The sequence below is a fragment of the Ambystoma mexicanum genome, chromosome 6q (genome assembly GCF_040938575.1).
Source record: "Ambystoma mexicanum isolate Mex_15411 chromosome 6q, UKY_AmexF1_1, whole genome shotgun sequence".
Taxonomy (NCBI): domain Eukaryota; kingdom Metazoa; phylum Chordata; class Amphibia; order Caudata; family Ambystomatidae; genus Ambystoma; species Ambystoma mexicanum.
Genome location: NC_090937.1, coordinates 1639337627 through 1639355756, shown reverse-complemented (window position 1 = coordinate 1639355756; position 18130 = coordinate 1639337627). Strand labels below are relative to the sequence as shown.

Genomic DNA, 18130 nt, shown 5'->3' with positions numbered 1-18130 from the left:
TCAATAAAAAGCCATGCCTATTACGGCTCTGACTCCTTTCTGTGTCTTTGGAATAGGCATACAAGAAATACTTTCTATGCGTTCTGGCGTTAGCCTTCTCCCTTCTTTCGAAAGTAGGTAGCCCAAATAAGCTACCTCCTTTTGATTATGTTGAAACTTCTTCAAACTAGCTTTATGGCCATGTGCCGCTAGGTGTGACAGTAGTAATACGGTGCTCTTTTTACAAATCTCTTCTGTATCAGCAACGATCAACAGATCTATGTATTGCAATAGTACACAGCCCACTGGTAATTCTAGCATGTCTAGCTGCTCTTTTAACGCTCTACTGTAAATACTCAGACTTTCCGTATATCCTTTTGGAATGCGCGTGAATGTAAATGATCGTCCCCCTAATGTGAACGCGAGCAAATATCTACTGTCCACCGGAAGGCTAAAGAAAGCATTTTTTAGATCATTTACACTAAAGTATTCTGCTGAGGCAGGTATCATTGTCAATATTGTAGTGACGTCTGGGACCAAGTGAAATTGTGGATCTACTACTTTGTTTAGCGCGCGCAAATCAATTATGAAACAATATGGTACTTCATTTTCTCCTTTGTTATACACTATGCGCTGTTAACTGGTATATTCACAGTACGCATGTGCCAGACAATCTCCGAGTTTTATCAGTGCGCCTTATGATTGGTTCCCCGGCCAATCTTCCGACTTTGTCATACGTGTCCCCTTTCTGAGCATGCGCCTGTAACGGGTGTATTCACAGTGCGCATGTGCACAGGGTCCCAGCAGACAATCGCCGAGGTGCTATCAGTGCGCCCTGCGATTGGTTCTGCCGCCCGATCTATCTTGCGAGTCTCAGCCACGAAGTCCCGTACTGCGCATGCGCCTAGTGCCCGGCGCTCTGCCTCGGTACTCTATGGTCACTCCGAGACACACTGGACTGGAGCTGGATCAGACGTGTTGCTTGGACCTCGTCTTCTTGCTCATCTCATCCTAAAAAAAATACGTTTCAAATGGAAAATACAGGAGGAATTGGGATTAAATCAGTGCAACCAGATTCCATTCAGGTGAGTGACTGTTGTTTTTGACTTTGTAGTGAGAGTTTCCTGTCCCAGCAGCCCCCTCCTGCGTGTGAATGGGAGTAACTTTCCGCTCCTCTGTATGTGGTGGGGAGGGTCAGTGGGGGGGAGGGCAAGCAGATAATCTAGCTTGAATATGAGTGCCATATACAGCCTCCAACTTGGGTATGTGAATGGGAGGTCCAAGCAGCCTCCTCTTTATGGGAGTGGCTTGAATATCCTCTCTTCTGTATATGTCAATGAGAAGGCTGAGTAGATCTTACGGCATGGAGGTGTGAGTGGGAGGTCCAAGCAGCCCCCCTCCTTTATGTGAATGGGAGTCAGTCTTGCTCAATTGGATACGCACTGTGCTCTCATGACAACTATGTCCCCTTACTTCAGACGTTTTGATGTGAAACACTTGTGTAAGGCGCGTTATAAATGCCATATTTATAGATTTATTTTATTTGCTTTTTTTTTCAAAGCACTCACACAACCCGGGGGCATCGAGGCGCGGTTACAGAATTTTGTTGTTGTCTTAGTTGCATATTTATAACGCGCTTAAATACCCAGCGGTTTCTAAATGCGGACCCGGGGTTTGAACCTGTGTTGCTTCGTGTCGTCTTGCTTCCAAGGCGAGCACGTTGCCACTGAGCTATCCTCCCGGGATGCATATCATATCATATCTAAATTAAATGAAGAATGAGAGCTGACGCGTCCAAGCAGTATGGTAAGGACATTATGGTGGTTCTAGTGCCCACTGTAAAGAGGGCAAATTGTGTCACTGCCCCACTCCCTGAGTCTCACCCAGAATCCGTTCTTGATGGCCTGCTTCTTACAGCCATTGCGCTAAAACTCTTCTGATCTCCTTATGAGTTTGCAGGTACCTATTGTCGTGGCAATGGAGATTTTTACTGAAACGCCAAATTCCGAGTTTTACCTTGAAGTTGAGGATTTTCCTCAAATACCAAACTGGAGGTAAATCGTCCACTTTAAAGTGAAACATTGGTGAACTGCAATGGAATATCCGCTCAGAGGAGTTCTGCCCAATTCCCCATGGAGACCTATGGGCTCCAAAAAGGGGATTAACACTGCCCTTCCAGTCCTGTAATACCAAGTTAAAGCCACAGGAATGAATGGCGGTTATAGTAAATGAGTTTGGATGTAATTTGGCATATTTACAGCTTAATTACCACCAGACTCCTAATAATGGGCTGTGAGGATTGCTCGGGGGTAACGCACTTGTCTTGGAAGCTAGGTAACGCTGAGCAGCTGCACAGGTTTGAAACCCCGCCCGACACACAGAGGCCGGAATCCAGCATGATGCACATTATAAAAACTATTACATTTCTTTTTCATGATGAGACAAATATGAAGCTGCAAGAAACTGATTAATAAGAGTCTTCCTATGAGAAGAAATTTGACCAACAAGAAAGGTGAGTAAGTGGCGTGGGAGACAACACAATAAAATCCCTTCTATATATTGAGAAGGAGCTGGTGGCGATGAAAGCTAACTGTGAGTACCCCAAAATCAGAAGAAGTTGCAATAAACTATATGTTCATTGCATAATAGAGGGAGCAGAGTGTACATATCATGTTGTGGAAATCACGACAGGAGCCGGTATTGTAAGGCTAAACAATACTTTATTCACTCCACTGAGTTGTAAATGTTCAAAAACATATGAATCACAGATTTTAAGGCAGTTATTTCCCTGTGGTTTAAAGTCTGGGGGTAAGGATACTCCTTTGGAACCTTCTAATCACTCGAGCCCGGGTAGCCCCACCAGTCGCTTCCACTCTCCTCTCCTTTTGCCTGAAATGAGCAACAACAGGATAATCGGTGCAGTTCCTTTTATCCCCCGTAACAGGCTTGTAAATGGGCCAATCAGGACCAGGTCCTCCTACCCCCATCCGGAATGGATGATAATATGGTATCCCTGCCCTTAATATATGTGCTGCCATCACCCTTCCTGTCTTCTCCGCTCCGTTGTCACTGCCAGGACTTCCAATTTGCCTCCAGACTCCACGTGGCAGTCACGCTCAATGTGCAGTCACGCTTAGGGCCCGTCGTTCATGCAGGTAAGGAGTGCGGGTCGCGGTTTGGAAAGTTGGTCCTTCGGGGCATTGCCCCCCCCCCCCCCCTCTGACTTCACGCGGGCCGGGCATGGAACAAGGGTTCCAGAGGCTGGCTGCCGACGCACGCCGGATGGGAAGGGCATCTTCCCAGGTATGTGGGATGCCGTGCGCGGCTTGTGCTGTCGCAGCCCTGCCGGCTCGGAACGCTGGTTGGAATGCTCCGAGCGCAGCTGCTGTTGTGACCGCACCGCCGACTCGGATGTCGGGTTGTCAGGTACCGACAGTGAGTTTCCTGGTACCGCCGCCTGTACCCCAGCAGATCCTGTCCCCTGATCTCTGTCTCCAGCTCCCTCACACCCGTGCAGGTCATAATGACCCTTTCACATCAAGTCATTAAGCTCTTACTAGGCTTTCACCTAGTTCGTTTCAAAAGCACCCTCTCCAAGGAGTAATGGAGAGAGGACAATGATAAGACTGTCTCTGGAACAGACAAAACAAGCAGCAGTGCTGTTGCATCTATGCATCAATGGCAAGTCACCTGGTCACATAGCATGTGGAATGGGTCTTCCAAAAGCACCCACTCGAAGGAGTAACAGTGAAAGGGGCCCCTAGGGGTCCCTCGCGTTGTGGAAACAAGGCAAATCAGCCACACGATAGATACGCCAAACAAAAGGTTGTATTCCCAAAGCTAGGGTTTATTGCAAAGCAAATAGTCTCAGTTGGCCAACTCGGTCTCACGGCCCGCGACGTGTATCTCTAGACCCCGAGGGACGCAAGAGAGCGAATTACGTACACCAGTTACATATATACAAAATGCATATCATACAATCAGCTGTGACATGTTTAACACCGCCCTTTATTGGGTTTCTTTGAACTCGGTTTGATGATGGACAATTTCGACGAACATGACACCTTCAAATATCTATTCTAGCAACAATATGCAACCTTGCAAGTGTAGAGAGATCTTTTCTTTGTTGAACAGAACACAGTGCTTCTGTTCTTGTAAGCGAGCTACATACGGGGGAAGAGTCACATTCCAGACCTTGCTATCTTTGAGGTGCTATTCGTGGCCTGGGAGCCGACACGCTCTACAAGGAACGGGAAAGGGGGGCCGTAAGAAGAGCATAATTCAAGCCTTTAGCTGCTTTTTTCTAACATTTTCTACCATATAACGAGACTGGCTGGCAGCTGTGAAATGATTAGATGCCCTGCGGCTCTCCTTCAAGGCTACATTCGGGAGGGAGCCGGGCATTCCTCTCCGGAGCTGCCTACGTTGTGTTTCAACAAACTCCTTATTAGCCTCGCGCCCTTGTCCTTTCACGTTCGGACTACAATGTTAACAGTTGAGCAGAGTAAGCAAAAATGTGCTGCGAAGCAGTTTGAACAGAAAGCAATGAGCAATCGTTGGAGAACAAAATGGCGATCCTTATTACATCAAAATGGCCGCTGATTGGTCAAACTCGGAAACCTGTATTTCTATTGTTATGTGCATGAGACGGTTGGTCTTCGGCCACCAAAATACGTTTGCCATCAATCGTGAGAGGTGTCCATTTTTCTAGACCGACAAACCCTCCTTTTGGCCATATGCCAAGCGTCTCATTCATTCATTGTATCCTCCTCTGATGACGATAAGTCTGAAGTACCTATGTCTGAATTTTGCATGTTATTATAAGCATCATCATCGTCATTAATATCCATAGCCATTAATTCTTTCACTGTTTTCATTTCATTCGTGTCTCTGTCATCCCGGCTATAAGTTTGTTTTCTTTTTGTTACCATATGCATACATCCCTTAGTGTACATCCCTCAGTTATCTCAGTGCAAACTATTGGTAGGCAGTGTATGCAACAACAGCACGTTATTAATATTCCAAACACTACTACTAATATTGCAATCAACTTCCATACCCAAGAACGCAGTATTCCCCAGAACCAGGACCCTATTACCCAGCCCCCCTCTCCAGTAGGGAGTTCGGAGCTTAGGACATGCATTTTTTTGATTGCTTCAAAAATCGTAGGGGAGTAGTCCTCTATGAATACGCAGCACGCTGATCCACAATCTTGCAAATTACCCCACGATCAACCAGGATTACATCGAGAGCCATTCTATTTTGCAGCGTCATTAACCTAATTCCCTTTTCTTCCAACATCATGTTAAATAGTATATCTGTCGTTGTGTTTATCGTATCCTTTAGTATTCTGGACAGCTGCCTTATGTTATAGGAGTTCACTATCTGGGACAAGAATGGTATGAATGATTTTGCTACGTCCTTCGCTATCAAAACACCTTCGCTACTCCTTTGGTTTCTAGATCTAGATAGCTTGGCTATGTCTGCTGTTTGTAAGAGGAACACTCCCGGGAACAGTAGACCTAGGTAACATGTACCTACCCAGTTTCTGGGCAACCAAGGATATGCTTTTTCTCCACATATAAAATAGACAGGATCTCCCACATATACTGGTTCTATTTCCCATTTTAGTACCGCTGTATTCATGCATCCTGTAAATGTTCCTACTGAATAGGAGCCTTTCTTTAAATTTTAGACAAAAAGGGACAGTTCTCGGGTTGTAATTCACCGCGTAAGAAGGGGGGATTGCATCTTTGTTCCCGTCTGTCCTTACACGAAACGTCATCACAGATGTTTTAACTGGCAGGGACAATCTATCTTGTCTATTTTGTTTTGTTATTTTTCGCGCACTTTTAGGTGTAGGTTCTGGGATCATCACTCGCGCTTTATGGAATATGGAACAACCCACAGGCCTCATAATTATTTCCTCAAACTCATTCATGTTTGTTCTATCTAATTGACTCGTACTACTCTTATTCCACTTCCCATAAAACATTGCACTTAAAGATGCACTGCATGCAGAACTTAATGGTAATGGTTGTACATACCAGCCTATTCCTTTCCCCGCATGCTGCAGTAAATGGGCACACACCCAACAATTATTTTTCTTTAGAATTGCATGCGTCATGTTCATAGTGATTAATAGCGTATTGTTCCCATACCCTTCTCTGTGTCTCTCTTCCATTGGGGACAAGGTATAAGTAATCACCTGAACCGGGCTTTCAGTAGTGGACATATTAACTATTGGTAAGAACACTCCCAATGGGTGTATAGACTCCACATACCATAACACAAAGGCTGTCGTTATTGGTGCTACCACACTCATGAAGCACATGATTATTGTCAAGAGCAGCATACCATTTTTTTTACCATGCGTTTTCCCTAAGTTTACAGTCTTCATAACTAACTCATTCTCAGCAGTGGTGCAGGAGGAGGCTGAAACCGGCCCAGACATTTTTCTCACCGTCCTTCTTCTTCCTGACAAAGTTCGTCGTGGATATCTCTCTTCGTTGCACTTGTCCGGATGTCAATAAGTTCAAAGGAATTGTCAACAGTTTAGTCTGCCAGCCCTTTGCAGCCTGGGTTGCTTATTCATTCTAGGCAAGATCACTTGTCCTTTCTCACACTGCTCAGAGGACTTCTGAACAGTTCTCTATTGCCTTTCTACCATGTGCGCCCAGCTTGTCCGCTCTGGTTCAGGACACATGTACTTTTTATGATTGCACCGAGGAGCAATTGTCCGACTTGCACAACTCTCACGCTTCTCTCATCTACACCTCTAGTTCCTTCTCATTCCGTGAGCAGAACCAGAGGTTAGCATAAACACCAAAGAACTGTGGATCACTCTGCCTTTCGAGGCCGCAAATCATATCGCCTCACTCCTGGTATTGTGTGATTCGTGAACAGTGCAGGTGCACTTCCAGATCCAGGCTCAGAGTCAGCCTGTGGCGCAATGGCAGGTGCTGGTGTGCGCCGCGACAGTGATGCGGATTCGGTCTTTGGCACTGGCGCAATGCAAAGTGCTGGTGGGCGCCAAAGGGGTACACGGTTAGAGTCTGCCGTTATTTGCAATGTAGATTTCGTGTCGGCCAACAGTGATGTAGGTTCTGCTGGGCAACGTTGGAGCACTCTTTGCCCTTCCCCCTTTTTGGCAATCTTTTAAGGCTTTGTTTCGAGTTTCACTTCTTGCTCGGACAGATTTAGCGGCAGTGGACTGGCAGCAGTTTCTTTCGTTTCTTGGACCGCTGTCTCTTTCCGGTTGTCCGGATTGGGCAAGTCTTTCAGTGAAGATGGGATCTTTTTGGCATGGGTGGCATGGATCCATGCCTTCCTCCCATCCACCTGTATCGCCGTCTTCGTTGCCAGAAGCACTTAATAGGGGCCGCGCCACCTGGGTGCTAACGATGATTTCTCTCAAAGTTCTTAAGCAGTACCCAGTCTCCTGGCTCCAGCGCCTGCCCCCACCAGTATATCCTACGGGTAGAGCCTCCTGCACCTGCTGATGAATCAAACGCAATTTCTGCATTAAAAGGCCACAATAAGTGCTAAGTACAGAATGCTCTACTTCACTCAGTCGCTTTGGCTGGGGTGCGCACCAAACATTCGCCGGCCTCCCCATCACAATCTCATACGGGGAGAGCCCAGTTTTAGCCGGTACAGACAAACACATGCGCAATAGCGCAATCGGTAATGCATCCACCCAACTCAACTTGCTCCCTGCACAGATCTTGCTAATTTTTGACTTGAGGATTCCGTTGTGCCTCTCAACAAGACCGGCCGAACTCGGATGCCTCGAACTATGAAATCTCTTATCAATCTGAAGACCTGCACATATCTGTAATACCACTGCGCCCACAAAATGTGGACCGTTATCTGACCATATGACACGGGGCAAGCCAAAATGGGAAAAGTATTCTTTAAGCATTACTTTTGCCGTACTCATTGCTGTGCAGTCTTTTAAGGGATATGCCTCCACCCACTTGCTGAATACACAGATCACCACTAAGACATATGTCAAGTTTTGGCACCTCTCCATCTCTATGAAATCAAAATGGATTACCTCAAAAGGCATAGAGGGTGGGCCAAAACTGCCTATTGGAGTCACTGTTCCCTTTCCTACATTGGGCCTCATTACACGGTAGGCGGTAAGGGTTTACCGGTACTGGTATTTTACCGGTACCGGTAAATCCTTACCGCCTTACTACGAGGTCCCTTTGCGGGTTGGGGAATTTAACGCCTGCTTTTTGCAGGCGTTAAAAACCAACCCGCAAAGGGACCAGTGGAGCTAATTACGGTACCGCAATTTGCGGTACCGTAATTAGCGCTTTCCCATAGAGCCCTATGGGGCAAAAATGGGAATGGGGAAGGGCAATGGTGGAAGGGGGAATTACCGCCCCACCAACCTTGGAATGGGGCGGTAATTCCCCTTTCCACCAAGGCGGTGCCGGTATTTTACCGGCATGAATCATGGCGCTAATAGCGCCATGGTTCACCGCCTTCCGTGTAATGAGGCCCATTGTGTTGTAAACACGTAATGCAGTTCTGCACCAACCTCTCTGCATTCTTCTTTATGTTTACATTCTTCCATACCGTAGATAGGTGCTGGATTATTTTCTTGGCACAGATGTGGGTAGGGCTGTGAGCCATTGTGACCATTGCAGTTACATAGGAATTTGGCAACATCCAGTTTTTAGTTCCCTTTTCCACCCAACAACCCTCTAAATCTAACTCAGCAGAGCCCTCTGCCCACGCTTGTATCTTCGGCCTGCATTTCTTTGACAGTGGCAATTCCATCTTCTATCATAGAGGGTACTTCCTCAGTCTGGACTGTCATCATTTTATTATTCAAATCAGTGGCAGTTTGTTTCGCAATTCTGTCTGCAAATGCGTTTCCCTCTCCCACTTTGCATGTTACTTTTTTATGTGCCTCGCATTTCACTATTGCTAGGCGCTTTGGAAACGTGAGTGCAAACAGCAATCGTACAATCAAAGGGCCATGTTGAATTCTGGCCCCATGCAATGTCAAGAAACCCCTCTCAGCCCAGAGTCGACCAAAGTTTGGAACCACCCCAAAAGCATACTGACTATCAGTATATATATTCACATTCACATTTTCAGAAATCTCACAGGCTCTGGTCAATGCTATTATTTCTGCGGCTTGTGCCGAGTTGTAGGGGATTCTTTTACTTTCTACAACGCTCTCTAGGGTAGTGATAGCGTAGGCGGCAGTTGACGTGCCATCAGGTAGTTTAAAACAAGAGCCGTCACAAAATAACTCTCCATCTGGCTCCTTTTGTGGGATGTCACTTAAATCAACTCTCCCCTTCGTTTCTTCCTCAGTGACCATTAAGCAACCATGGGGTGGTGATTCGTTGTCACCAATTCCTTCTGTGGGCAGTGGCATTAATTCTGCAGGATTCAAAGCGCTACACCTCATAATTTGGATATGGGGCGCGAATAAGATAATTTCATATCTTGTCAATTTAGCAGAGGTGAGGTGTTTCCTCTGTGTCCTATTTAATAGGACATCTATGGCATGTGGCACCATCAGAATTAAAGTATGCCCCAATACCATCCCTTCTGTTTGTTTCACCAACGCAGCAGCCGCCGCGACAGATCGCAAACATCGTCGTAGTGCGCATGCTAAAGGGTCCAGCGCAGAAGAAAAATAGCCGCACAGCCTATTTCTTCCACCTTGTTCCTGTGTCAAAACAGCCAATGCACATCGTTCATTCGCGCATACAAACAATATAAAAACTTTTTCATAATTCGGTGTGCCCAAAACTAGAGCAGAACATAATGCAGTTTTCAATTGATCAAACGCTCTCTGACATTCTTCATTCCACTGCAAAGGCATCACCGCATCCTTCTTAGTTAAAAGCACCATTGGCTTCACAATCAGCGCAAAATTACTGATCCACTGCCGTCAATAAAAAGCCATGCCTATTACGGCTCTGACTCCTTTCTGTGTCTTTGGAATAGGCATACAAGAAATACTTTCTATGCGTTCTGGCGTTAGCCTTCTCCCTTCTTTCGAAAGTAGGTAGCCCAAATAAGCTACCTCCTTTTGATTATGTTGAAACTTCTTCAAACTAGCTTTATGGCCATGTGCCGCTAGGTGTGACAGTAGTAATACGGTGCTCTTTTTACAAATCTCTTCTGTATCAGCAACGATCAACAGATCTATGTATTGCAATAGTACACAGCCCACTGGTAATTCTAGCATGTCTAGCTGCTCTTTTAACGCTCTACTGTAAATACTCAGACTTTCCGTATATCCTTTTGGAATGCGCGTGAATGTAAATGATCGTCCCCCTAATGTGAACGCGAACAAATATCTACTGTCCACCGGAAGGCTAAAGAAAGCATTTTTTAGATCATTTACACTAAAGTATTCTGCTGAGGCAGGTATCATTGTCAATATTGTAGTGACGTCTGGGACCAAGTGAAATTGTGGATCTACTACTTTGTTTAGCGCGCGCAAATCAATTATGAAACAATATGGTACTTCATTTTCTCCTTTGTTATACACTGGAAGAATCGGGCTGTTACATGTACTGCCTGTAATTTCTTCAATTACCCCTAATTTCAACAAATCTGAAACAATACTTTTCAATCCTCTCTCTCCATTAGCCGAAATATTATACTGGGGAATTCGCGGAAGTGTAACTCCTTCTTTCAAAATGATCCTCACTGGCTCTATCTTCAAGCATCCTACATCGTTATCATGCATCGCTCATATACAGGTTGGCACTTTTCTTAACTCTCCTGGCAAAGTTTCAGACATGAATTCTGACACAGGGGCATCTTGTGGCCAAATCGTCAGAAACACCCCGTCTGACATGCAATGTATAATCGCACCTAGCTTTTTCAACAAGCTTAATCCCAACAGGTTCTCCCCACAATTTTCTATTAGGAGAAAGGGACAATGTTCAGTGAATGGTCCTATTGTAACTGGGACTGGTTGGGACACTGGGTTTATGACTGGTGTACCTGCGAACCCTACGGAAATATTCTTTTGCCCTGACAGTGGTATATCCGGAACCAAGTGATGGTCTATTGAACACTTTTGCGCTTCTGTATCTACAAGGAAGCGGTGCTCCTCATTCCCGACTCTCATTTCTAGGTAGGGTCCTCTCTGATTCACGGGAATAGACACTGATTCCGACCCCTGCCCTGGGCTGTCCTATTGGGGAAGTAACACATCTTCCGATGTGTAGTCACTACTATTACTGTAATACGTATTTGGCTGTGTATTGAAAATGTTCCCATTCTTTCCTCTATTTCCCCCACTCTGATTCCCATACTGTTAGTTTTGCTGGCCCTGACTCTGGTTAGGAGCACTTTGGTCTTGGGCTTGGTTTTGATTACCTTCATTATTGTGGTGCTGCTGCATACTGTTCCTATTTGGTCCATTCGCTCCTTGGTGCTCTCTGTGCTGTCTTCTCTGGCCAGATCCATTTCTATTCTGTAAATGTGGACATTGCGCTCGTCAGTGTCCTTCCTCCTTACAGTATGCACACTGATTTGGCCCCAATGGCCCCCCATGCATATTCGAATTACTCCTCCCTTGTGCGTTCCCTCTTCCTTTATTATGTCCTGCTACTTGCTGCAGTAACACCCTTGTTTTCCATTGTGGGGATACTGGGATTCGACCTCCATTTCAATGCCTCTCGTATACATACTTTCAATTTGTCGCCCCTCTGTACTGACAACATTGAATGTCGTCGCTGTAAATATGGCTCTACCGCTTCCTTCCTATCTCCCCTGATACCTTTACCCCTGTACCCAGGTGCAATAAACTTTCAGCATAATCATTATCCAATTCATTTTTAAGCTAAAAAAGTCCATATACATGTTTCCTTACTTCTTCATCTTTCTCTACAGCGTGCTAATGCATTCAGATCTAACAATCGCTGCGGTGGTAATTTCCCAATTAACTGTTTCCATCTCTCCACCAAATATTCACCCATGCATTCCAACACTACCTGTCTTTCGTTGCTTCTTCGGAAGCCATACATCGAAGCCAATGCTGCCGTCCCATCATTCCCGTCTAGATACATCTCTGCCTGTTGCTGCAATTCCACCTTCCTTTCTTTGCTGATCGCACTGCGAATTACCCTTGTGCATCCACTTTGTTCTGTCCCGCCTCTCGCCCCCATGGTTTCAACTTCAACCCCTGGAGGGACGGACGGTACTGAGTCTGTATCTAAGGCGGGAGGTGCTGATGGGACAATAGGAACGGGGAGTGTCTGCTGTGGGCCTGGTTGGCTAATAGGAAGTGCTACGTGCGCGGTCTGTGGGAGGGCTTGAGCTACGGGAGGGGCTTGAGCAATAGTTACTGGTGTGTTTGGCCTCGGTTCTGATCTTGGGCCTTGTTTTGTATGGATCAATATGTTTTCCATCACTTCATCTGCTATGTCCAATTCCCGTTGTGGGTATATTTTTTCTATGTTTAACTGGTCCCGTCTGCCTGACCTCCTTAGACTCTCCATCCACTCCTCATCCGCCTTTTCTTCCGCTACTTCACCTTTCGATATATGCCTGCGCGCATGCTTCGCTCTACTTCTAAATCAGAGCATTGCTTCCCTTCTCCAGTCCTTAACGATATCAAGTGCCGTGGGACGCGATTTCTTTCTTATCAACACCCTTTCCAGGTTATCTATTCTCGCTATCTCAAAACTACCATTTATCGCCACTGATGGTCTTGTTGCTTTCTGGTTTGCCTATGCCAAGTCTCACAGAATATTATCGCTTCCACACCATACTTGGCATACATCTTATACGCCGGCGTTCCCCCAGGTGGTGCAATTTGGCCACTCTCCAAAGATTGTCTACTGCAGCGGAAAAACCCCGCTAGGGTGGACAATACCCCAGGCATGTTTCAACCTCCCCTTGGTTAATCAACCTTACCCTGGGTGTTTGATTTTGCAAAGTCAACTCTCAACCAATATCAGGGTTATTTTGAATCAGGTTATGACTCGCCTGATAAATGAAATTGCCCTCCAGGACACAATTCGTCTGTATACTGATGCAACCAATGGCGTTGTGTCTGCGTTTCTTGGCTTCTGCCTCGTTTCGGGACCCTCGCCTCCTTGTCCTATGGCCAGATACGTCGATCAGGGATCAGATGTGTGCAGATCTGCAAAGGAATCTCTCATCACTTCTACAGGGCGCCCCGAACACCTCTTGATCCCGGCTCGATCGTCCCGTCCTCGTCGTTCTCCGCCTTTACTCTATTACAACGTACACGATGGAACAAGTGGGGGAGGGTCCCTATTCGGGCGCCATCTTGAAAGGGGCCCCTAGGGGTCCCTCATGTTGTGGAAACAAGGCAAATCACCACACACGATAGATACGCCAGACACGAGGTTGTATTCCCAAAGCTAGGGTTTATTGCAAAGCAAATAGTCTCAGTTGGCCAACTCGGTCTTGCGCCCCACGAGGTGTATCTCTAGACCTCTAGGGACGCAAGAGAGTGAATTACATACATCAGTTACATATATACAAAATGCATATCATACAATCAGCTGTGACATGTTTAACACCGTCCTTTATTGGGTTTCTTTGAACTCGGTTTGATGATGGACAATTTCGACAAATATGACGCCTTCAAATATCTATTCTAGCAACAATATGCAACCTTGCAAGTGTAGAGACAACTTTTCTTTGTTGAACAGAACACAGTGCTTCTGTTCATGTAAGCGAGCTACATACGGTGGAAAAGTCACATTCCAGACCTTGCTGTCTTTGAGGTGCTATTCGTGGCCTGGGAGCTGACACGCTCTACAGGGCTCGGGAAAGGGGGGCCGTAAGAAGAGCATAATTCAATCCTTTAGCTTCTTTATTCTAACATTTTCTACCATATAACGAGACTGGCTGGCAGCTGTGAAATGATTAAATGCCCTGCGGCTCTCCTTCAAGGCTACATTCGGGAGGGAGCCGGGCATTCCTCTCCGGAGCTGACTACGTTGTGTTTCAACAAACTCCTTATTAGCCTCGCGGCCTTGTCTTTTCACGTTCAGACAACAATGTTAACAGTCGAGCAGAGTAAGCAAAAATGTGCTGCGAAGCAGTTTGAACAGAAAGAAATGAGCAATCGTTAGAGAACAAAATGGCGATCCTTGTTACATCAAAATGGCCGCTCATTGGTCAAACTCGGAAACCTGTATTTCTATCGTTATGTACATGAGACGGTTGGTCTTCGGCCACCAAAATACATTTGCCGTCAATCGTGAGAGGTGTCCATTTTTCTAGACCGACAATAGAGAAAGGACAATGATGGTACTCTCCCCGGAACAGATACAACAAGCAGCAGTGATATTGCATGTGTAAACCCGCCTTTCCTCAGGACTAGCACAAGCTCCCCTGCTGGCGGAGATCAGTGGAATGTCCCAGGTGCACTTAAGAGCCCTGAGGGGCTCGGGAGTGAGGAGAGCGCTTGGAGAGAAAAGGAGGGACAGGAACTCCAGACTGACACGGAGGGCACCCAGGCCCTCTGGTGTGTCACAGACGTACCGCCGTCCTAGGCCGGCATTCCTCCCACCCCCATCCAGGGTCGAGAGAGCTTGCTGGTGTACTGTATCGTAAGGAGCTCTTGGCGGCTGTTTCGCCCTGCCGGCCACTGCTCGTTTGACGTAGAGTGGAGGTGGGTCTCTCGCTGCACCTGGGCAGTAAGGTAGGAAAGGGAAAGTGTGAATAAGGGACACCGACCCCTCCGTGTGCCGGCTTTAGGCTGACAAGGGGGCGGTGGCAGATCAGCTGGAAAGTAGTATTTTCTATACCTGTCCCGGTGGCGGTGAGAGTTTTTTTGTTTTCTCTGTCAGTCGCTCCGTGGGGTGTTGGGATATTTAACGTGGCTTATGACGAGGTGGATTTTGGCCGACTCAGAGGACACTACGTGTAAGGCACAGCGGTGCTCTGAGGGGGTTGAATTACCCTGCTGGTAGTGTGAATGGTCCCTCTTGTTGTTCCAAAGGCCCGTCTTGGTCCGGGGTTTAGGTTTGGTACAGTTCCATCCCTCTCTATAACCTCTGCACTGGGGGCTAAAGCCTAGTTCAAGATTAGGTGGATTACAGGATGGTAGCCGGACTCAGTGAGGGGTGATTGTTGTGGTAAGTGTTTTATGTCCTGGTGACAGTCTGCCGCCACCTGTAGTGAGGAGGCGCTGATCCGATGCATTTAAATATTTATCTGATGTGAATGCACTGTTTCTCAGGTGAACCCATTGGTTTATTTAAGTATTTATTTGCCACATGTGAATGTGTTGACTCTCACTGATCTATTTGGGCCAATTCTGGAGAGAACCATTTTCGGTGGTTGGGAGCATCCCTTACACTTCTTAGCTTAATCGGGGCAAGCCTGTCAAGCAAGAGCATCATATCTATATTATAGTTCTCAATAAGGGTGTCTGGGGGATCCAATTAATAAGATTTTGTCATCAGGGCATCCATACAATGGGCCTCATTACGACCCTGGCGGTAAGGGGTTAACGCCAGCGTTAGCTGCGCCGACCCCTTACCGCCTGAGTACGAGGTCCCTTAGCGCCATGGCGGATTTTACACCTGCTTTTAGCGGGTGTTAAAATCCATGGCGCTAAGGGACCATGGAGTTAATTACGCCACCGTAATTTACGGTGGCGTAATTAACGCCTTCCCCACTCCCATTATGCCCTATGGGGCAAAAATGGGAATGGGGAAGGGTAAATGGGGATTGGGGACTTACCGCCCCGCCAAGGTCGGAATGGGGCGGTAAGTCCGCCAACCACCATGGCGTAAACGTAGTTTACGCCATGGTGGTAAAGTCACGGCCCAGGCGGTAACTTACCGCGTGGGTCGTAATGAGGCCCAATTAGCCAAATCAGCAGCTGTAATGGCCTGGTAGTTCCTGCCTAGTACTTATCGTGGCGGCTCATGTTGCGCCCTAAACGGGGTAGGAAGCTGGACCTGACACGTAAAAGAGGAGTGGTCTGACCACACACAGGGTGTAGGGGGTAATCCCTGTTAATGTGATGTTTTCACTGGCTACCCAAATCAAGGGTATTTCCTTTTATATACGTGGGCTCAGAGTTATGAACAACAACATTCTCATTGTTAAAAAGTTTCTCTAATTCCAAAGCTTCCTTATCTTTGGGGTCCCCTTTCCAAAGGTTTAGGTCTACCAAAAGAATTACGGCAGTATTTGTTTTTTGCATGGGGGATAACAAATTAGTGACGTCTTCATTAAACTTGGTGGATTCTCCAGGGGGCCTGTAGAGTACTACAAAATTAATACTAACGTTATGATTGGGAATGATCTTAGTGTGCAATATATCACACCCTTCACGTTCTACTTTGACCTCATAGACCCCAAACTTCTTCTACAAATAATGGCAAGCCGCCACCCAATCCTTTGTCGCAGTGTTTCCCAAAAAATACATAACCAGGGCGTGGTGGGGGGCGGGGGGGTTCACTTGTTCTATAACAGGACCATGTGCATCTGAGAGCCAGGTCTCAGTGATGCACATTATATCCACGTCTTGCTCCAAGATATCATCATGAACATCTAAGGTATGTCTTACTAATGACTGGGTGTTGAGCAAAGCAAGATTCAGATGTTCAATAGGTGCAACTCCGTGGAAGGTTTCTTCGCTTGTAACACACTCTGCTCTGTAATGGGGGTGATTTTGTGGGAGTCGACCAAGTTCATTTGATGATGTAATTGATAATGATCTGCAGTTGTGTTTGATGGCCTTAATGAATTTTGTATCCCATTGACCCAGGTCTTAGTCTTTCCTCTTGTTAGCTTTATAGGCCACCTTGCAGGTGGGGGAGGTCTCTGTGATAGTCTGATGCACACAGTGCTCATTTTCCACGTGCAAGGTATGTTTTAAGATGCTAGGTGTCATTTCACCCATATTGGACCCTACCTCGACTAGAGGCGCTACCTCTACCATCTCTATTAACTGCCCCCCCCCCCCTGCAGGCCTTAATAGCGACCATGAGGTGGGGGGCAGCCCTGACGGCAGGATTTAAGGTTGTGGGAGGACTAGGAATGACTGCAACCTCTGTTTGCATATTCCTAGTGGTCGTTATATGTTTAGCACCATCCACTCTAGAGTCCAACCTATTTCTACCTGACATGTCGAGGGGATTCAAACTTAACTTACTTCTGGTGGCGGCAATCGCTTCAGCAATTCCCATTATGCAAAATTTCGGGGCAGGATAACCTGCAGCACTAGCACGTCCCGACACGGACCACCACGGACCGGCTAGTCCCGTTCCCGCCTGTATTATGCTTAAGAAGTACAGTGGACTAAGAGAATGATGGGAACTGTAGATCCACATACGAACGGTGAGCGTGCAGAGATGAAAACTCTGATTTAAATCACCACCACGTGCAAGTAAAAAAAATAAAGCACGTTAGACCTGATAAGCGTAACCAGAACTATGTTATACACAAAAACTAGAATAAAAGCACAATTAAATGAAATGGATAAAAACAAAGTAAGCACCTAAAAATACAGGTAAAACTGGTAGCAGACTAAAATCTGTGTCAGCAGGCAATCTATGGAAGAAAAGGCGATTAGGTGTTGAGTTGTTCCTGTGTTGGCATACTTATCCCGTTGTGCTCTGAATGGTTAATTAGGGGTGTAGTGATAAACAGTACCCGCACCTCCCTGGGATCCAGCCCTTTGTGCAAAGTAAATCACTCCTAATTACCTTCCCACACAAATAAGGTTTAGGAAGCACGATGAACTCAGTCTGGAAAAAAGCCAATCACACAGAATATGATGCTTGCATTTATTATCTACAATGACTAATGAAAACTAAGCAGCGATTTATAATAATGTGGAAATAGAAAGTGCAAGCTATATAATGCCAATTATCAATCACAGATGAATATGCAATTATTTGGTCTTACGCTCCTAATGAAATGTAGATGAAGGTACGATCTGATCACACCCAGGACCCTCGCCGCTACAGGTGCCCGGCACTCCTCAGAAGAGGAGGGGAGGACTGGCCAAGCCCCCACAGTCCTACACCAGAGCGGGGATGTGATGTTAGGAGTCTCGGCCCAGATAGTGCACAGCTGGTCCTCCAGGCACTGTTCTCGATACGCGCGTCTTTCCAACAGTCCAGGATGAGTCCCCCCTCCCTGGTCCAAGTATAGT

At 46.4% G+C, this 18130-nt stretch overlaps 1 protein-coding gene across 1 annotated transcript in view; it reads left to right on the top strand.

Moving 5' to 3' along the window:
* The first annotated feature begins 881 nt into the window (after positions 1-881).
* Positions 882-18130, top strand: part of LOC138516941 (zinc finger protein 182-like) — a 40156-nt gene continuing 22907 nt past the window's right edge. The window contains exon 1 of the mRNA XM_069632417.1: positions 882-1064. The gene's annotated coding sequence lies outside the window, so the exon portion shown is untranslated. The remainder of the gene's footprint in view (positions 1065-18130) is intronic.